Raw genomic sequence first — 23,400 nt, 5'->3', positions numbered from 1 at the left:
AGCCCCTTCTCTTGTACAGGATCTTGGAATCAATGGTGCAATATATACATACAAAATAATAATATGAAAAAATATAAAATAAAGTGTAATTGTTGTATCAGGAGAGCTGTCAGCAGAATGTTTGTCTGCCTCTGGCTCCTCCTGCTCACTCGGCCCTCTCCATAGAATCTTACAAGCGCAATCTGCCATCTCAGTAATGTTAAAGACTGTCTTCACTGAATACAGTTTTTACCCATAAATTCAGAATGAAAAATTAGTCTAGACGCAGAAACAAGCAGAATTCCCTGGTAAGATATGTTACGAAGTTGTGGGTTTTCAGGTGCTCTATTGATTTATTAAATAAAAATTAAAATGACAGTTACCCTTTTAATGTATCAAGGCTTTGTAGTGTATATTTATGATGATACCGATATTCATTTATCAAGTACATTTAGAATGGTAGAAATATGTTACACTGAGGGAGAATATAATGAAATTGCAAAAACTTATATAACTGGCTCAGCCTAAAATATTTAGCTGTTATAATAGATTCTGTTTTGAGTATTGTGAAAAGTGTAAAAAAGGAAAAAGCAAATGTAAAATTTGAATATTTTATTTAACCAATGAGAGATAGAACATTACACATGTACTATTTGGAGAGCACCAAGAGAGGTTCCTTAGATCTCGTGAGGTGTTAAAGGAAAAGATCAGGAGATATGACCAGAAGAAGATGTTTGTTCATTCATTAATCACTACTCCAGAATGTGATTGGCATGTTTATCATGAGTGCAGCTGATGTCCAGAGAACAGAAAAAGAAAGATGGCCAATGCAGACAAGGATTCAGTGGCATTTAGCATTATACTAGCTTACCAGAGGAACAGAGAATCCTCCAATGCACACTGTTTTCTCCCTAAGGCCACTATAGAGCACCTCAGTTAAAAGGAACTCAGTGTCAAATGGCATCAGACCCCTGCATGCTCCACGTCTACATTTTAGTGGTATCTGCATGCATCCTATGGACATGCATATCCTTCAATGCAATAATGGATAAGTGAGAAGAGGACAGATGGCTCATTCTTCCACCATTCAACCTGTTAGACTATATGCAGCAGATGGAATGATATAACTAGATTGTGTATTCCATGCTGAGCCGCAGACCACATACTGCAGAGACCACAGCAGTGGGCTGAGGAAATGAGACTAGTTGAGTACATTTTTTCCACAATTTTAAGAGTCATTACTTGTGTGAACCCCATAATGTATATAGGGTAGCTTTGGGGTCCCCATATTGTAAATAAGGGAGCTATGGGGCCACATACATATATAGGGGAGCTGAAGTAGCCAAGTACTCTATATAGGTGAGCTATATAGCCCTATTCATATATGGAGAGCTATGGGAGCCGAAATGTGTGGGAGGAAAACATGTCATGTATATAGAATTTAAGGGGGCATTAGAGTTTGTATAGAGAGCTGTGCAGTATATCATACTGTATATAGGAAGTTGTGGAGATCTTCTACTATGTATAGGGAGCTGTGTGGCCCTATACTGTATATATTAAGTTATAGGGCCATTATACTATGTATAGGGTGTTGTAAGGGCCATACCAATAAAAAAAAGGGACTTTGCAGACACCATTCTGTGTAAAGGTAACCGTGAAGCCACTTTACTGCCTATAGGAAGCTGTGGGGCAACATATTGTGCATAGGGGAGCAGTGAGAGCCTTTATACTATATATACATATATATCTTTTCATGATACAATACTGAAGATTTGACTCAACACATAACCATTAATGTACAAACCACTGACAACAAAAGTGAATACACCCCTAAGTGAAAATGGAAAAATTGTACCAAAAGTGACAATTTTTTGTTTGGCCACCAATATTCTAAAGCACTGAAATAACTGTTGTGGCTACTCGTGGACACTGGCACTAAAGGGACCCTGTGCAATAACAGTATATAGATCCTTGGCAGTCCAATAGCTCATTATAATGTAAAACTGCCCCTTCAAGTCTTGAGCCCCTCTATGGCTGCACAGGTTGCACCAATGATATGTTTGCCCCTGGTTGTGGCCTTGCAGTTTACTACCACTTCATAGGTTGCCACTGGATTTCTCTTCCACACCTCCATGACATCACAGAGCTAGTGGATGTTATAGACCTCCCACTTCTCCACCTTACATTTGAGGATGCTACACAGTTACTCCATAGGGTTTAGATCTGGAGACATGTTTTTACAGCTCAGTTCTGTTACCCTTAGTTTTGTTAGCAAGGCAGTGGTCATCTTGGAGGTGTGATTGAAGTCTTTATGTTTGAGTACTGCTGTCACGCTCCCCGGGTCCCCTGCGCTGCCCTCCGGCTCACCTGTCACACTCCCCGGCTCCCCTGCCTCGCTTCCCGGTTCCTCGGTCCGGTCACCGCCGCTCCCCGCTCTCCAGCATCCATTGCCGGCGCATCCCAGGCGTCCTGGTCCCCGCTCCCGGCGCCCGGCAGCTTCTCAGCCCCAGCCCGGCCCTGCTGCTTCCTCCTCGCAGCTTCCTGCTCTGGCTTCTGGCACTCGGGCCGCGCGCATGCGCATTAGGGCGCGCGCGCGATCATTGACCCTTTCTTAAAGGGCCAGCGTCCATTAACAGGAAATGATGCAAACAGGTACAGGGTATAAAGGGGTTTAATGTCCAAGGGGGCGGGGCCTGATCTTCGTGTTTCTTAAGCTAGGAGTCAGGTCTCCTGGTGTCTCTATGATATACTCACCTATCTCTCTTGTAGAGCCGTGCCTGCCTCGCCATCCGGTCCTGCCGAATCCCGAACGCTGTCCATCTGCCATCCTGACAGTCCGTACCATCTCGGATCCCTGCGGTGACCCGTCATCTCGCTCCAAAGGTTCCGGACCCCGCCTGACATCTTCTCGGCTTCCGAACCTGAGCTGCGTCACTCGGACTACCATCAGTGACTCCGTGGTCCCAGGGACTTCTCCGTTATACTCGTGTGCACGGACTGTTCTGCTGCCTATAGTGCTCCAGCTACCGGACCCCTTACCACCATCTAGGAGTTCGGCCCAGTGGATCCACCTCCTGGGTCTGCCCGTCCACCTGGCCCTGACAGTAAGATCAGGCCATGGATCCCGCTGCAGCACTAGCAGACGTACAGGAGGAACTCCAACGCCAGCGTGAGACTCAGACCCGCATGCTGCAATTCATGTCTTCTGTGGACGCCCGCCTGAACACGCTACAAGCAGCAGTTACGTCTTCAACATCCCAGGCTTCCACTAGTCAATCCACGGCTCCAGCTCCCGTGGCGACTGCTTCAGATACTTCCAGACTTCGTTTGGCCTCACCACCCCGGTACGCCGGAGACCCCAAGACCTGCAGGGGATTCTTAAACCAATGCTCCCTCCATTTCACGCAGCTGCCGCATTTGTTTGCCTCCGACCAAGCCAAGGTCGCCTTCATTATGTCCCATCTAGAGGGTGAGGCACTGGCGTGGATGAACCCCTTGTGGGAAAAGGGGGATCCTGTGACCACGAACATCCAAGAGTTCCTGCAGGCATTCCGTGGCACCTTTGATGAGCCCGGACGCGCCTCCGCGTCTGCTTCGTCTCTGCTCCGGTTACGTCAGGGGACTCTGACGGTGGGTCAATACGCAATCCGGTTTCGCACAATGCCTTCAGAACTCGGCTGGAACAACGAGGCCCTAACCGCCGCCTTCTGGGAAGGACTCTCGGGGCGAATTAAAGATGAGCTGGCGGGTCGTGACGTACCGACCACCCTGGATGCCCTGATTGCCCTAGCGACTCGAGTGGACATTCGCTTTCAGGAGCGATCCAAGGAAGTGTCCCGTGAGAGACGTCCGGTACGGCATTCCTCTCCTCCGCAGAAGCCCTCCATACTTCAGTCATCGACAGCTGGGGTCCCCGTCCACGAGCCCATGCAGATCGACCGAGTGCGGCAGTCTGAACAACGTCGAGCAGAGCGGCTCGCCAAGGGTCTCTGCTTTTACTGCGGAGAGGGCACACACCTGCTACGCTCCTGTCCAGAGAGGCCGGGAAACTCCAAAGCCTAGGGTTGGTAGGAGAGGCCACCCTAGGTGCTGGGACTCTCTCAGACCCGGTTACGTGGACTGTGCAAGTGACAACGGGAGAGACACGGTTCACGGCTGAGGCATACCTCGATTCCGGGGCAGCAGGCAATTTCATCCAGCAGGCCACGGTGGACAAGTACCAGGTGCCTGTTACTCCACTCGACAAGCCCCTAGTGATTGCCTCTGTGGATGGGAGACCCCTCTCTGACACCATCTCCTGGATCACCAGGCCGGTCGAACTGCGTATCGGTGCCCTGCACACCGAAAACATCGCTCTCTATGTCCTTCCACACATGTCCCATCAAATCCTGCTGGGACTTCCCTGGTTACGGACACACGAACCATCAGTCAGCTGGGGCACTGGCGAAATCACCCGATGGGGCTCTTCGTGCCATGAGAAGTGTCTGAAGACCATACAACCCATCCGACGACCTCCGGTTCCAGAGAACCTACCGGGACTGCCCTCGGCCTATTGGTCCTTCGCAGACGTCTTTGATAAAAAGGAATCTGAGGTACTTCCGCCACATCGTCCTTACGATTGTGCCATCGACCTGCTCCCAGGAACAACACCACCTCGAGGATGGATATATCCGTTGTCCCCAGCCGAAACAAGGGCCATGTGTACTTACATCACAGAGAGCCTGGCAAGGGGATTCATTCGGAGATCCTCCTCTCCTGCTGGAGCAGGCTTCTTCTTCGTCAAGAAGAAGGAGGGCGACTTACGCCCATGCATAGACTACCGGGGATTGAATCAAATCACCGTAAAAAACAAGTACCCTCTGCCGCTCATCCCCGAATTGTTTGACCGGCTTAGAGGAGCTCGTGTGTTCACCAAGCTGGATCTTCGGGGTGCTTACAATCTGGTACGCATCCGCTCTGGGGACGAATGGAAGACCGCGTTCAATACTCGCGATGGGCACTATGAATACTGCGTGATGCCCTTCGGCCTGTGTAACGCCCCAGCCGTCTTTCAAGAACTGGTGAACGACGTTTTCCGGGACCTTCTCTACGTCTGTGTGGTAGTGTATCTGGATGACATCCTTGTCTTCTCTCCGGACCTCCAGACCCACAGAGAGAAAGTGCAGCTGGTTCTACAAAGACTGAGAGAGAATCGTCTGTACGCCAAGTACGAGAAGTGTGTCTTTGAGCAGTCTTCTCTCCCCTTCCTGGGGTACATCATCTCTGATACCGGACTGCAGATGGATCCAAAGAAGGTCTCCTCCATTCTCAACTGGCCTCCTCCTTCTGGACTGAAGGCAATCCAACGCTTCCTGGGATTCGCCAACTACTACCGCCAGTTCATCCCTCACTTCTCTGCTCTGACTGCTCCTCTCTCCGCTTTGACCAAGAAGGAGGCTAATCCAAAGGACTGGTCACCTGCGGCCGACGCCGCGTTTGGCTCTCTGAAGCGGGCATTTGCCTCCTCTCCTGTACTCCACCGTCCGGAGTTAAACCGCCAGTTCACCTTGGAGGTGGATGCTTCCTCCTCGGGAGCCGGAGCATTGCTCATGCAGAAGTCCTCTTCCGGGAAGATGGTGACTTGCGGATTCTTCTCCAAGAGCTTCTCAGCGCCTGAACGCAACTACACCATCGGTGACCGAGAGCTATTGGCAGTCAAACTGGCTCTGGAGGAATGGCGCTACCTTCTGGAAGGAGCAGTGTACCCTGTTATTATTTACACGGACCACAAGAACCTGGAATACCTGCGGTCCGCTCAGCGACTGAACCCACGGCAAGCCAGGTGGTCCTTATTCTTTGTCAGGTTTGATTTCCAGCTCCATTTCCGACCCGCGGACAAGAATGTACGTGCTGATGCCTTGTCCAGGTCTTTCATGCCCATGGAGCAGGAGGAGGAGAGTACCCAACCCATCATCTGTCCTAGCAAAATCATTCCGGTGGCCCCTGTCACCCTGGCCCAGATACCGCCCGGGAAGACCTATGTCTCTGAGACTGACAGGCAAAAAGTGTTACACTGGGGTCATGCCTCAAAAACAGCCGGTCATGCTGGCCAGAAGAGAACATGGGGTGCGATTGTACGTCATTACTGGTGGCCATCCCTTCGCACGGACGTCGCTGCTTTTGTCTCTGCCTGCTCCTCTTGTGCCAGGAACAAGACGCCCAAACACCTGCCATATGGCCGTCTTCTGCCTCTGCCGATACCCTCAGTTCCGTGGCAACACATAGCGATGGACTTTATTACGGACTTGCCATTGTCCTCCGGACACACAGTCATATGGGTCGTGGTGGATCGGTTCTCTAAAATGGCTCATTTCGTCCCTATGGCTGGACTGCCCTCTGCTCAGGAACTCGCGGACGCCTATATACATCACATCTTCCGCTTGCATGGCTTTCCATGTCGTTTACGGACTTCAGCCCTCCGTCCCATTGCCTGTATCCCCTTCTTCGGATGTCCCTGCTGCTGATACTGTAGCCCGTGACTTTGCAACCATTTGGGACTCTGTCAAGGCGTCCCTTGGGCGTGCTTCCCTGCGGATGAAGAGACACGCAGACAAGAGACATCTGGACCCTCCGTGTTTCTCTCCTGGAGATCTAGTCTGGCTTGCTTCCAAGTACGTCCGATTGAAGATACCATCCTACAAGCTAGGTCCTCGCTACATCGGGCCGTTTAAAGTCCTCAACAAGATCAATGAGGTCTCCTACAAGCTACAGCTCCCGGCCACGATGAGGATACCCAATTCCTTCCACGTCTCCCTGCTGAAGCCGGTTGTCCTTGGTCCCTTCTCCGCTGCTGCCAGTTCGGCTCCTCCTCCTATTGCCGATGACGACATCTATGCGGTAAGGGATATCGTGGCCATGAAGACCGTACGGGGTCGACAGTTCTTCCTGGTGGACTGGGCAGGGTATGGTCCTGAGGATAGGTCCTGGGAGCCCCGGGAGAATGTGGGTACTCCGCTGATCCGTGCCTTCCTGTCCCGGTTGCGGGGAGGGGGGCGTGGGGGGGGGTACTGTCACGCTCCCCGGGTCCCCTGCGCTGCCCTCCGGCTCACCTGTCACGCTCCCCGGCTCCCCTGCCTCGCTTCCCGGTTCCTCGGTCCGGTCACCGCCGCTCCCCGCTCTCCAGCATCCATTGCCGGCGCGTCCCAGGCGTCCTGGTCCCCGCTCCCGGCGCCCGGCAGCTTCTCAGCCCCAGCCCGGCCCTTCTGCTTCCTCCTCGCAGCTTCCTGCTCTGGCTTCTGGCACTCGGGCCGCGCGCATGCGCATTAGGGCGCGCGCGCGGTCATTGACCCTTTCTTAAAGGGCCAGCGTCCATTAACAGGAAATGATGCAAACAGGTACAGGGTATAAAGGGGTTTAATGTCCAAGGGGGCGGGGCCTGATCTTCGTGTTTCTTAAGCTAGGAGTCAGGTCTCCTGGTGTCTCTATGATATACTCACCTATCTCTCTTGTAGAGCCGTGCCTGCCTCGCCATCCGGTCCTGCCGAATCCCGAACCCCGAACGCTGTCCAGCTGCCATCCTGACAGTCCGTACCATCTCGGATCCCTGCGGTGACCCGTCATCTCGCTCCAAAGGTTCCGGACCCCGCCTGACATCTTCTCGGCTTCCGAACCTGAGCTGCGTCACTCGGACTACCATCAGTGACTCCGTGGTCCCAGGGACTTCTCCGTTATACTCGTGTGCACGGACTGTTCTGCTGCCTATAGTGCTCCAGCTACCGGACCCCTTACCACCATCTAGGAGTTCGGCCCAGTGGATCCACCTCCTGGGTCTGCCCGTCCACCTGGCCCTGACAACTGCTCTATGGCCCAGTTTCCAAATTGAGGGGGTCATCTTCTGCTTCAGTATGTCAAAGTACATGTTGGCATTCATGGTTTCCTCAATAAATTGTACATCTCCACAGTGGCAGCAGCCATATAGCCCCAAGCAATGATACTCCCACAACTTTGCTTGACTGTAAGAAATACACGCTTGTACTCTTCCTGTAGTTGACACCATCTTGACCCAATAGGTTTATCTTGATCTCATAAGTTCACAGGGCATGGTTCAAATATTCCATGTCTTTAGTCTGCTTTTCTTTAGCAAACTGTTTTGAAGCTTTCTTGGGCATCATCTTTAGAAGAGGTTTCCTTCTGGGATGACAGACCAATTTGATCCAGTGTGCAGCAGGGGGTCTGAGCACTAACAGGCTGACCCTCAGCCCTTTAATCTGTGCAGCAATGCTGGCAGCAGTGACTCTGACCAGATACCCTCATCTTCTTTGGTTGACCATGGTGAGGCCTGTTGTGAGTTAAATTTGTTAAACCATTGTATGGTCTTGGCCACCCTGCTGCAGCTCAGTTTCAGGGTGTTAGTAAGCTACTTATAGCTTAGGCCAGCTTTTGCAAAGCAACATTTTTTTTTTTCAGACCCTAAGAGAATTCTTTGACATGTGTGCCATGTTGAACTTCTAATGACCTGTATGAGTGAGTGAGTGAGCAATAATACCAAATTTAACACAGATGTTGCCCATACATACCCGAGACCATGTAGCACTTATGAGTAGAGATGAACAAATCTGAATTGTAAAGTTCAGGGTTTATACCGAACAATGGGCGTGCAGGCTTCAAACACGGACTTAAAAAAAAGTCTGTGTCTGAGATTGGAGTTTGGGGAACTGTTCGTATGCTAATAAAGTTTGTTGAAAGGCTGCCTTTGCTTCCTAGATGGGAGAAAAAAAGCTGGTAGTACAATGAAGGAAGTTTATTCAGCCAAGTGTTTCAAGAATGGTCTGTCCTCTTTCTCAGGCATAGTCTGTTGGTTTCAATTTTACAACAAAGGAGAAATAGTGTAAATTTATTTCCAAGACAAGAAATATAAAATATTGATATTACAATTAATGATTAAATACAGGATGAAATGAAAGGCAAAAACACAACTGGTCCTTCACATGACAAATGCTAGGTACATAAATGCAGTTGATAGCAGGGGGGTCAATTGTCTTCAGTATTAGTGCAGAAACTGTAGTCATGGTGCTTAAATATTATCATTGATCTACTGGAACAACATGATACATAAAACTACAACATAATAGATAAAATTGCAAAGTAACAACATGTCAGTAAAGGTGCCAGTAGTTCAATGATAGTCCCATCAAACCACTTCTACAGATTAAGAAAGTGTAGTTTTCAGGTGTCCATCCACAGACAGCTGTTTCGGGGTATTTGCCCCTCATCAGTGTGGAGTAGGAAACTGGCTAGTGGGAGCAATGCCTAGTAAAAGACTATATAGGTAAGGATGGTTGACCTTAGGGAGATCAAAATCCAGCACCGTGGAGCACCATCACGTGTTTTCTCAACGCAGTGATTCTAGAGCAATGCCCCCTGGGAGATATGCAAAACAAGGAAGCCGCGGAGACACCATCACATGTTTCTCAACGCTGGCAGGTAACTAGCCAGGCTTTCACTGGGAAGGAAAAACCCCGGGAAGGGCAGTTTCCAGTCAAGGAAACCACCTATGCCAAAATGGATGTGGATGGATACCATGTTTTGGCATAAGTGATTTCCTTGACTGGAGATTGCCCTTCCCGTGGTTTTTCCTTCCCAGTGAAAGACCTGGCTAGTTACCTGCCAGCGTTGAGAAACATGTGATGGTGTCTCCACGGTTTCCTTGTTTTGCATATTTCCCAGGGGGCATTGCTCTAGAATTACTGCGTTGAGAAAACATGTGATGGTGCTCCGCGGTGCTGGATGTTGATCTCCCTAAGGTCAACCATCCTTATCTATATAGTTTTCAGGTGTGACGGCATAACTCTCAAGTAACATGCTTAAAATGGTAGAATAACATTCACCAGAGGACAAGTTATTAAGACTTGTCTTGATTTTCCAGTCAGGCAAATGCTCAAAAATCTCGGCCGGTCACCACCTGACACCTCATGCAGCAGGCAGAGGTTCTCAAATAACTGGAAATATTCATCAATATCTGAGGTGTCTTCATTGAACTGTGGTATGTCAGGTACCTTCAAAGTGCAAGCTTCTGCCTCCTGTTAACCATTGTCAGCTGCACTGGGGCAACTAGAAGTACTACTATATACACACCCTAATATTTGCTTACCACTGCCACCCACTCTGTCACTCTGGACTGCTCTCCTAGTGCAGTCAGCATCTGCCTCAACTCAGCTGGCCAATCTTTCGCCATCCTGACTACAGCCCTCTGTTGTGGTCCTTCCATGGAGCTGCACTACTCCACATTTGAACTGACCTCCTCCTGTGGGTGTTTTGGTCCCATTCAGCAAAGTGTTGTATTAGAGTAGCCAGGTTTTTCTCCAGCAAAAACTCTAGCTCTCTTCCAGAGCAAAGAGCTTTCAGTCCCTCTTTCTTGAGCCTCTTGTAGAAGGAGTAGATAAAGTCTGCCATCTCATCTGCCAAGTTACCACTTAGTAACTTACCCACGTAAGCTTTCCAGAGATCGATGATCCCATTGCTGCCACCACTTGTGAAGATCTGCGGTTGTGGTTTGTATTAATCACCTAGTCAGGTTAACAATGCAATTATTTTTATTCTTACCTCCATGGTTTTACAGCAACTCCAGGGAGATGGCTAAAATGAGATGTCCTAGTCCACGAAATCCCAAACTAGAACCAACTGTTCCACTGCCCTCATAACAAGTATTTCCCACTGTCTCTGAACTTTTGCTCGGTCCACAGCTTTTTTTTATCTTCCGCCTGTACAGTCAGAAGTCACAGCCTATAGTTCTCCACACAATGGATTCCACAACTGTACCACATGTATCCTGCTCCAGCCGTCAGCAACCCCTGATCTCCTTGTTAGTGCTCTAATTACCCTAAGCCACCCCCCAAGTTTGAGCCTGGCACCTGTGAAACAATCCCAATGTTAACTTGGGCGAAGTATTTTCCTGAGGCCAAGTTCCTTACCTGGGACTGCATGTGAAACTCCCTGTGGTGACAGCTCCACTGGGTCTACTATCTCCAACCACATGATAGGACTAGTGGCTGTAAAGACAATGGCTTAATTGAGGCCACTGTGACACTAATGAGAGTAATGGAATTATTGCTTAAGGGCAGCGCCACACGGGACGATATATCGGGCGATTGCATGAGCGATCGCACCCGCCCCCTTCGTTTGTGCATCATGGGCAATTTATTGCCCGTGTCGCACAAAGTCGTTAAACCCCCATCACACGTACTTACCTCCCTAATGACGTCGCTGTGGGCGGTGAACATCCTCTTCCTGAATGGGGAGGGACGTTCGGCGTCACAGCGACGTCACACAGCGGACGCCCAATAGAAGCGGAGGGGCGGAGATGAATGGGACGTAACATCCCGCTCATCTCATTCCTTCCTCATTGCCAGCGGGAAGCAGGTAAGCTGTGCTCGTCATTCTCGGGGTGTCACACGGAGCGATGTGTCCTGCCACGGGAACGACGAACAACCGGCACACAGAAGGAGGAATGACATTCTGAAAATGAATGATGTGTCAACGAGCAACGATAAGCTGAGTATTTCTGCTCGTTCACAGTCATTCGGAGGTGTCACACGGTACGACGTCTCTAACAATGACAGATGTGCGTCATGAATTCCGTGACCCCGGCGATATATCGCATGATATATCGTACCATGTAACGCAGCCCTTTCTCTTGTGAGGTGGAGAAGGGTATGCAAGCAGTGTCAGCATCTGTCCACCCTGGGTTTTTGTTATGACTGGTGAAGAGACTCTTTGGTAATGCTGGAGAGACATACAGACTGAGAGAGACAAGCAAAGCCTGAGGATGTGAAGGAGAATACTCCATGATATTGTGACGGCCTGGCCTAGCCAGGTAGTCACAGAAGAGTGCATCCTCCTTGGTAATTCCACACACACCCCCACATGGTGTATATGAGCAGCCGCCCCTCCCCCCTCAGGGGAAGAAGTGAAGAGAGCAGGAGGGGAGGAGATGAGAGGAGTTGTAGGAGAGAGGCAGAGCAGTGAGGAGCGTGTCTCCTGGGCTGCTGGAGAGAAAGAAAAAGAGCAAGCTGTGTGCCGCAGTAGTCTGCAGAGAAAGGAGCAGAGCAGTCAGGAGTTGGAGCCCCTGGACTGCGGGAACAAGTCAGGCAATTAGAAGGGGACCCGAAGTGGACTGGGGCAGGGTAGTAGGCCACCGGCATCATGAATGGGAACCCGGAATAGTACAGGGGAGTGGACTCCCCGTTCCAACCAGAGGAGTTAGGCAGACTATGAAGGGGCCCCTGCTCATTGCACCGTGTGTGGAACCCAGACACTATTCGCCTACGGCTCTCGGACACCGGCAGTTTGGTTTACAAAAGGACTCTGTGTTTACTGACCCTCCACATCAGTACAGCCTCATCCAGCACCACGACTACCAACTGTAAGTTCCCTAGTTCCTGCCTCCTAAAGACTGCTCCCTGCAACCCCTCACAATACACTGGGCCCCGGGGCATCCATCCTTACCCACAGAGGGGTTAACATCCAGCTGCCATCCCATCGCCCCCGGGTGCCCCACAACAGCAGAGGTGGTGCCACACCTCACCACACACCGTGGGTGGTGTCACAGACAATCTCCCTTGTAAATATCCTCTTTTCACTTGTGGGCTGCGGACAGCTGCTCGAGCCCGGGTCCGGTTCCAACTCGAGCCACAGTAAAGCCCTGGATCTGAGCATCCCTGAGCAGCCCCTTAGCTACGGTCTGGCCCCTGCCCACAACAATATTCTTGAGAGCACCATGCTACAAGTGCCAAGACTGTCCTACATGCCGGTATGTTAATATCCAGTAATGCTAGAACTGTTTGAGAGACTACCCTGAATGCCGATGTGTTGAGAATCAGTGAAGCCAGACCTGGTTGTGAAGCATATTCTGTGGTGAGAGACTATCACTTTGAGTGGCTGGAGTCTATTTTTGGATCTGAATGCCCCTCAAGTTTCTGCATTAACAAGGCTGTAGGAATCTCTGACAGCCTGACAAATGACCCACTCCCTGTGTGACAAGCTATATTATATGGTCTGGTTCAACAGTTCCTGGATGAGCAAAGAACCTGCTGAACTCTTCCCTGCATTTGTCCTGAACTCAGGCCCCGCCATGGATATTTTTGGTGGGAATCGTGCACTCAAAGGTTTAGTGCCAAACTAGGGTTACAGAGGCTACAGCTACTGTGAGAACTAACTTTTCATTAGGGAATATTGCAGTCAGTGTTCTGGGTATTGTTTTTGCTGTGTGTGGGTTCTGGAGGAAGGCACAGAGCTGTTCATAAGTTTGTGAACTATTTTGCTGACCCACCAACAGGCCTTTTACCACATCTAGTAACCTACCCCTTGTCACTAGAGTAGTTTGTGCTCTCCTGTACTAGACAGGGTATATCACAGGTAAATGTGATGCATATTTTCAGTAACATCAGTGGTTTGTGTTGCTGAGCCAGCACAGTGGTCCCGGTCAGTTCTGACCACGTAAATGTCTTATTGTGGGGGGGGGGTTCCTCCTGTTGTTTTGTCAGAAATCCCTAGTCAACACCCTTTAGTAAAAATACCCAGTTCTCTGAAACTGTCTTGTCTTTTTTAATCCATGACCCGCTGTATCCTCATGCAAATCTCTCCGCACTCAGCTTAAACTCCAATTTCCAATCTCGTGGCTGCTCTTCTGTGTACCTTAAACTGACAAGCAAGAAAATATCTAATAAAACACGACAATGAGATCAACAATGGGATCGATGTAATCAGTTTGTCATGCCGGAAAAGGTCTGCATCCCTTAGAGCCATGAACTGCGATCTATATCCATACTTCTAATAACCTTTATTCCACAGTTAGCTTTTCACAAACTCTTTATCTGCCCAATCTTAACTCTCTACCATGTTGCTCCTGCCACATCCACTGCATTGCCATAACAGCCACACATTTCCAAACTGTCCATTGTGTTTTCTAATGCTAGACTTCTTTTGTTTTCACCACCTGTATAGTATCAGCAGCAAGGAAGGCATTTTCCCGAAAAATAGATAATTTTTAACACAATATAGGTAGCCTACAAAGCCTGAAACTGTTGTGTACAATTAAAAAGGCTACGTTTTATCACCTCATCTGTTTTCCCATAGCCAGATAGAATGAGGACACTTGGATATTAAAATGGCTGTGCTTGTATTACAAAATTCAAAAAGGTTGCATAGACTACAAAGGGAACTTGTAGGGTTATTTACATATTTCCCAGGCAATTAGTCGCATTTTAGTACTGTGGCTCACCTCAAATCAAAATTCCAAAATTTTCAGAAGCCATAGAAATTGAATTTCAAAATAAATCATCATCTCTAGTAGATGTTACTTCCCATGATGTCTATCATACACAGTACACCGATATATGAGGTATTCCTGCTCTTTTGTCCTTATGTAACACATCTTTAGAAGCAACAGTAGCATGGAGGACATCATACTATAGCAATAGGCAAACCAGCTATGGCTGAGATAAAATGCCTACCTCAAAGCAGCGGTAAAATTTTACTCTGTTCTTCCCTACTCACTGTTCCTCTCTCTACTCTTCCCTCTTCCCTGCTCTAGAAACTTCAATAGCCAGCTGTAATCTGATAGCTCAGTGAGATATTAGATTCTAGTATCTTGAGCAAGAAGGATTTTAGCAATTTTTTAGAGTGAATGAGGTTAGGAAAAATATTTGAAAAATGACTCAAAAATGGTAATATTTGCCATTTTCTCTGTTACTTCTGTAATATGACATTTAATGCGTGTCCTATTGAGGTCTGCAAAGTAAGGTGAAACTACAGGGACCATTTAATTAAAATGATTTAATGTTAACTCGGTGGCTCAGTGGTTAGCACTGCAGTCTTACTGCGCTGGGTCCTGAGATCAAATCCCACCAAGAACAACATCTGCAAGGAGTTTGTACATTCTCCCCGTGATTGCGTGGGTTTCCTTCCAAAGACATACAGATAGGGAATTTAAATTGTGAGCCCCAATGGGGACAGTGTTGCCAATGTATTATAACTAGAGTTGAGCGCGGTTCGTGGTTCGTGGTTCTCCAGTTCGCGGCTCGAGTGATTTTGGGGCCTGTTCTAGATCGAACTAGAACTCGAGCTTTTTGCAAAAGCTCGATAGTTCTAGAAACGTTCGAGAACGGTTCTAGCAGCCAAAAAACAGCTAAATCCTAGCTTGGTTTCTGCTGTAATAGTGTAAGTCACTCTGTGAATCAAACTATTATCACATTTCAGTGTATAGTGTGCGTGAACAGCGCCTTCAGATCACTGCTGTTTCTATAATGGCGATCGCCATTTTTTTTTTTTTTTTTCTTGTCTTCCTTCCCTAAGCGCGCGCGTCTTGTGGGGCGGGCCAGCATGTCAGCCAATCACAGACACACACACACCTAAGTGGACTTTGAGCCAGAGAAGCAACGGCATGTGTGATAGGATCTGCATGTCACATGTCCCTGCATTATAAAACCGGACATTTTCTTCACGAACGCCATTATCTGCCTTCTGCGTCTTTGGTGTCAGACATCAGTGTCGCAGCTCCGTCCTCCTGAGTCCTATAGCCGATACAGCTGTATGCGCTGCATACACAGCGTTAGACAGCTTAGGGAGAGCACATTCTAGCAGTCCTTTTAAGGGCTCAAAGCGGCAGGGTCAGAGAGCCATAAGTGACAGGTCCTGCAAACAGCAACAGCGTCTGTGTAGCCCAGGTCAGGGATTTCCTCCCTGCATTTCACCATTAGGAGGGAATAGAAAGGCAGGCTTCCATTCCTCTACCCAGAGCACCACAATCCTGCCACTGTACCCTCTTGTCCTCTGCACACTCCAACTCATTCTAAGTAAGCCATTATACTAGCAAACATTCAGTGTACCTAGTGGCATCCTATCTGTGGCTATTGGACTTTGCTATAGTCCCACTAGTGCAAAGACATTTGCAGAGCACGTCTGCCTGCATTGCACACTACAACTTTTTTAAACTAAGCAATTTTACTAGCAAACACTCAGTGTACCTAGTGGCATCCTATACGTGGCTATTGGACTTTGCTATAGTCCCACTAGTGCCAAGACATTTGCAGAGCGCATCTGCCTGCGTTGCACACTCCAACGAATTATAACTAAGCCATTATACTAGCACACACTCAGTGTACCTAGTGGCATCCTATACGTGGCTATTGGACTTTGCTATAGTCCCACTAGTGCAAAGACATTAGCAGAGCACATCTGCCTGCATTGCACACTCCAAGTTTTTTAAACTAAGCAATTTTACTAGCAAACACTCAGTGTACCTAGTGGCATCCTATACGTGGCTATTGGACTTTGCTATAGTCCCACTAGTGCAAAGACATTTGCAGAGCACGTCTGCCTGCATTGCACACTACAACTTTTTTAAACTAAGCAATTTTACTAGCAAACACTCAGTGTACCTAGTGGCATCCTATACGTGGCTATTGGACTTTGCTATAGTCCCACTAGTGCCAAGACATTTGCAGAGCGCATCTGCCTGCGTTGCACACTACAACTAATTATAACTAAGCCATTATACTAGCACACACTCAGTGTACCTAGTGGCATCCTATACGTGGCTATTGGACTTTGCTATAGTCCTACTAGTGCCAAGACATTTGCAGAGCGCATCTGCCTGCGTTGCACACTCCAACTAATTATAACTAAGCCATTATACTAGCACACACTCAGTGAACCTAGTGGCATCCTATACGTGGATATTGGACTTTGCTATAGTCCCACTAGTGCCAAGACATTTGCAGCACGTCTGCCTGCGTTGCACACTCCAACTAATTATAACTAAGCCATTATACTAGCACACACTCAGTGTACCTAGTGGCATCCTATACGTGGCTATTGGACTTTGCTATAGTCCCACTAGTGCCAAGACATTTGCAGCACGTCTGCCTGCGTTGCACACTCCAACTAATTATAACTAAGCCATTATACTAGCACACACTCAGTGTACCTAGTGGCATCCTATACGTGGCTATTGGACTTTGCTATAGTCCCACTAGTGCCAAGACATTTGCAGCACGTCTGCCTGCGTTGCACACTCCAACTAATTATAACTAAGCCATTATACTAGCACACACTCAGTGTACCTAGTGGCATCCTATACGTGGCTATTGGACTTTGCTATAGTCCCACTAGTGCCAAGACATTTGCAGCACGTCTGCCTGCGTTGCACACTCCAACTAATTATAACTAAGCCATTATACTAGCACACACTCAGTGTACCTATTGGCATCCTATACGTGGCTATTGGACTTTGCTATAGTCCCACTAGTGCCAAGACATTTGCAGCACGTCTGCCTGCGTTGCACACTCCAACTAATTATAACTAAGCCATTATACTAGCACACACTCAGTGTACCTAGTGGCATCCTATACGTGGCTATTGGACTTTGCTATAGTCCCACTAGTGCCAAGACATTTGCAGCACGTCTGCCTGCGTTGCACACTCCAACTAATTATAACTAAGCCATTATACTAGCACACACTCAGTGTACCTAGTGGCATCCTATACGTGGCTATTGGACTTTGCTATAGTCCCACTAGTGCCAAGACATTTGCAGCACGTCTGCCTGCGTTGCACACTCCAACTAATTATAACTAAGCCATTATACTAGCACACACTCAGTGTACCTAGTGGCATCCTATACGTGGCTATTGGACTTTGCTATAGTCCCACTAGTGCCAAGACATTTGCAGCACGTCTGCCTGCGTTGCACACTCCAACTAATTATAACTAAGCCATTATACTAGCACACACTCAGTGTACCTAGTGGCATCCTATACGTGGCTATTGGACTTTGCTATAGTCCCACTAGTGCCAAGACATTTGCAGCACGTCTGCCTGCGTTGCACACTCCAACTAATTATAACTAAGCCATTATACTAGCACACACTCAGTGTACCTAGTGGCATCCTATACGTGGCTATTGGACTTTGCTATAGTCCCACTAGTGCCAAGACATTTGCAGCACGTCTGCCTGCGTTGCACACTCCAACTAATTATAATTAAGCCATTATACTAGCACACACTCAGTGTACCTAGTGGCATCCTATACGTGGCTATTGGACTTTGCTATAGTCCCACTAGTGCCAAGACATTTGCAGCACGTCTGCCTGCGTTGCACACTCCAACTAATTATAACTAAGCCATTATACTAGCACACACTCAGTGTACCTAGTGGCATCCTATACGTGGCTATTGGACTTTGCTATAGTCCCACTAGTGCCAAGACATTTGCAGCACGTCTGCCTGCGTTGCACACTCCAACTAATTATAACTAAGCCATTATACTAGCACACACTCAGTGTACCTAGTGGCATCCTATACGTGGCTATTGGACTTTGCTATAGTCCCACTAGTGCCAAGACATTTGCAGCACGTCTGCCTGCGTTGCACACTCCAACTAATTATAACTAAGCCATTATACTAGCACACACTCAGTGTACCTAGTGGCATCCTATACGTGGCTATTGGACTTTGCTATAGTCCCACTAGTGCCAAGACATTTGCAGCACGTCTGCCTGCGTTGCACACTCCAACTAATTATAACTAAGCCATTATACTAGCACACACTCAGTGTACCTAGTGGCATCCTATACGTGGCTATTGGACTTTGCTATAGTCCCACTAGTGCCAAGACATTTGCAGCACGTCTGCCTGCGTTGCACACTCCAACTAATTATAACTAAGCCATTATACTAGCACACACTCAGTGTACCTAGTGGCATCCTATACGTGGCTATTGGACTTTGCTATAGTCCCACTAGTGCCAAGACATTTGCAGCACGTCTGCCTGCGTTGCACACTCCAACTAATTATAACTAAGCCATTATACTAGCACACACTCAGTGTACCTAGTGGCATCCTATACGTGGCTATTGGACTTTGCTATAGTCCCACTAGTGCCAAGACATTTGCAGCACGTCTGCCTGCGTTGCACACTCCAACTAATTATAACTAAGCCATTATACTAGCACACACTCAGTGTACCTAGTGGCATCCTATACGTGGCTATTGGACTTTGCTATAGTCCCACTAGTGCCAAGACATTTGCAGCACGTCTGCCTGCGTTGCACACTCCAACTAATTATAACTAAGCCATTATACTAGCACACACTCAGTGTACCTAGTGGCATCCTATACGTGGCTATTGGACTTTGCTATAGTCCCACTAGTGCCAAGACATTTGCAGCACGTCTGCCTGCGTTGCACACTCCAACTAATTATAACTAAGCCATTATACTAGCACACACTCAGTGTACCTAGTGGCATCCTATACGTGGCTATTGGACTTTGCTATAGTCCCACTAGTGCCAAGACATTTGCAGCACGTCTGCCTGCGTTGCACACTCCAACTAATTATAACTAAGCCATTATACTAGCACACACTCAGTGTACCTAGTGGCATCCTATACGTGGCTATTGGACTTTGCTATAGTCCCACTAGTGCCAAGACATTTGCAGCACGTCTGCCTGCGTTGCACACTCCAACTAATTATAACTAAGCCATTATACTAGCACACACTCAGTGTACCTAGTGGCATCCTATACGTGGCTATTGGACTTTGCTATAGTCCCACTAGTGCCAAGACATTTGCAGCACGTCTGCCTGCGTTGCACACTCCAACTAATTATAACTAAGCCATTATACTAGCACACACTCAGTGTACCTAGTGGCATCCTATACGTGGCTATTGGACTTTGCTATAGTCCTACTAGTGCCAAGACATTTGCAGAGCGCATCTGCCTGCGTTGCACACTCCAACTAATTATAACTAAGCCATTATACTAGCACACACTCAGTGAACCTAGTGGCATCCTATACGTGGCTATTGGACTTTGCTATAGTCCCACTAGTGCCAAGACATTTGCAGCACGTCTGCCTGCGTTGCACACTCCAACTAATTATAACTAAGCCATTATACTAGCACACACTCAGTGTACCTAGTGGCATCCTATACGTGGCTATTGGACTTTGCTATAGTCCCACTAGTGCCAAGACATTTGCAGCACGTCTGCCTGCGTTGCACACTCCAACTAATTATAACTAAGCCATTATACTAGCACACACTCAGTGTACCTAGTGGCATCCTATACGTGGCTATTGGACTTTGCTATAGTCCCACTAGTGCCAAGACATTTGCAGCACGTCTGCCTGCGTTGCACACTCCAACTAATTATAACTAAGCCATTATACTAGCACACACTCAGTGTACCTAGTGGCATCCTATACGTGGCTATTGGACTTTGCTATAGTCCCACTAGTGCCAAGACATTTGCAGCACGTCTGCCTGCGTTGCACACTCCAACTAATTATAACTAAGCCATTATACTAGCACACACTCAGTGTACCTAGTGGCATCCTATACGTGGCTATTGGACTTTGCTATAGTCCCACTAGTGCCAAGACATTTGCAGCACGTCTGCCTGCGTTGCACACTCCAACTAATTATAACTAAGCCATTATACTAGCACACACTCAGTGTACCTAGTGGCATCCTATACGTGGCTATTGGACTTTGCTATAGTCCCACTAGTGCCAAGACATTTGCAGCACGTCTGCCTGCGTTGCACACTCCAACTAATTATAACTAAGCCATTATACTAGCACACACTCAGTGTACCTAGTGGCATCCTATACGTGGCTATTGGACTTTGCTATAGTCCCACTAGTGCCAAGACATTTGCTGCACGTCTGCCTGCGTTGCACACTCCAACTAATTATAACTAAGCCATTATACTAGCACACACTCAGTGTACCTAGTGGCATCCTATACGTGGCTATTGGACTTTGCTATAGTCCCACTAGTGCCAAGACATTTGCAGCACGTCTGCCTGCGTTGCACACTCCAACTAATTATAACTAAGCCATTATACTAGCACACACTCAGTGTACCTAGTGGCATCCTATACGTGGCTATTGGACTTTGCTATAGTCCCACTAGTGCCAAGACATTTGCAGCACGTCTGCCTGCGTTGCACACTCCAACTAATTATAACTAAGCCATTATACTAGCACACACTCAGTGTACCTGGTGGCATCCTATACGTGGCTATTGGACTTTGCTATAGTCCCACTAGTGCCAAGACATTTGCAGCACGTCTGCCTGCGTTGCACACTCCAACTAATTATAACTAAGCCATTATACTAGCACACACTCAGTGTACCTAGTGGCATCCTATACGTGGCTATTGGACTTTGCTATAGTCCCACTAGTGCCAAGACATTTGCAGCACGTCTGCCTGCGTTGCACACTCCAACTAATTATAACTAAGCCATTATACTAGCACACACTCAGTGTACCTAGTGGCATCCTATACGTGGCTATTGGACTTTGCTATAGTCCCACTAGTGCCAAGACATTTGCAGCACGTCTGCCTGCGTTGCACACTCCAACTAATTATAACTAAGCCATTATACTAGCACACACTCAGTGTACCTAGTGGCATCCTATACGTGGCTATTGGACTTTGCTATAGTCCTACTAGTGCCAAGACATTTGCAGAGCGCATCTGCCTGCGTTGCACACTCCAACTAATTATAACTAAGCCATTATACTAGCACACACTCAGTGAACCTAGTGGCATCCTATACGTGGATATTGGACTTTGCTATAGTCCCACTAGTGCCAAGACATTTGCAGCACGTCTGCCTGCGTTGCACACTCCAACTAATTATAACTAAGCCATTATACTAGCACACACTCAGTGTACCTAGTGGCATCCTATACGTGGCTATTGGACTTTGCTATAGTCCCACTAGTGCCAAGACATTTGCAGCACGTCTGCCTGCGTTGCACACTCCAACTAATTATAACTAAGCCATTATACTAGCACACACTCAGTGTACCTAGTGGCATCCTATACGTGGCTATTGGACTTTGCTATAGTCCCACTAGTGCCAAGACATTTGCAGCACGTCTGCCTGCGTTGCACACTCCAACTAATTATAACTAAGCCATTATACTAGCACACACTCAGTGTACCTAGTGGCATCCTATACGTGGCTATTGGACTTTGCTATAGTCCCACTAGTGCCAAGACATTTGCAGCACGTCTGCCTGCGTTGCACACTCCAACTAATTATAACTAAGCCATTATACTAGCACACACTCAGTGTACCTAGTGGCATCCTATACGTGGCTATTGGACTTTGCTATAGTCCCACTAGTGCCAAGACATTTGCAGCACGTCTGCCTGCGTTGCACACTCCAACTAATTATAACTAAGCCATTATACTAGCACACACTCAGTGTACCTAGTGGCATCCTATACGTGGCTATTGGACTTTGCTATAGTCCTACTAGTGCCAAGACATTTGCAGAGCGCATCTGCCTGCGTTGCACACTCCAACTAATTATAACTAAGCCATTATACTAGCACACACTCAGTGAACCTAGTGGCATCCTATACGTGGCTATTGGACTTTGCTATAGTCCCACTAGTGCCAAGACATTTGCAGCACGTCTGCCTGCGTTGCACACTCCAACGAATTATAACTAAGTTACATTGTCAGGGATATTTATTCTTTATTATTCTGCTGTTAATAAAGCTAGACCACCACTGCAATCTTCACCACCTCTTAATTTTTACTACCACATTTTCAGTCCACAATCTTGTCGCAATCAACATGAGTGGCAAAATGACAGATGCTGGTGGAAAGGGGAAGAGGCGTGGTGGAAAAGGCAAAAAAGGTTTTGTCAGTGGGGAAGGTGCCAAAGCTCCATTATCATCTGCTGAAGATAGACCATCTACTAGCAAAAGTAAGATGTCTACTACTTATTGTGGACAATCCGATGTGCTCCCTTTTTTACGGACACGAACAAGAGGAACAAAGGTAGATGATGGGCAAAAAAGGAAAATGCTTGAATGGATCTCAAGTGGTCCAACAAGTGCCCTCTCAGCCACTTCAAGTACCGCATCCAAAAAACACCATTCCTCTGAGTTGTCATCCCAATCACACTTGATTTCTCCCAGCTCTGAAGTCTCCATCAGCCCTGCACAGTATGGTGGAACTGAGATGGCTGAGTCTGCAGAGCTGTTCAGTCACACTATAGCCTGGGAATCAGAGGTCTGCTCCCAAGCTACAGTGAGTACAGAACAGGAAATGGTCTGCAGTGATGCCCAGAACCTTTGTGACTCAGATTCAGGCCGTGAGGACCAAGTTTCTGAGCATAATGTTGACCCTTTGTCACAAACTGTAACACCTGTGGTTATAGACAATGAGGAACATACTGATGAAGATGAGACGCAGATACCCGATTGGGATGACAACTTAAATATTCGGTCAGGGCAAGAAGAGGCTCGGTCTGAGGGGGAGGGGAGTGCGAACACAACAATTGATGATGACGTTCTAGATCCCACCTACTGTCAACCCCCAGTCAGGCACTCGAGGAGGTCAACAGAGG

Source organism: Anomaloglossus baeobatrachus, chromosome 2, assembly GCF_048569485.1.
Source record: "Anomaloglossus baeobatrachus isolate aAnoBae1 chromosome 2, aAnoBae1.hap1, whole genome shotgun sequence".
NCBI lineage: Eukaryota > Metazoa > Chordata > Amphibia > Anura > Aromobatidae > Anomaloglossus > Anomaloglossus baeobatrachus.
Note: the sequence above shows the minus strand (reverse complement) of the source record.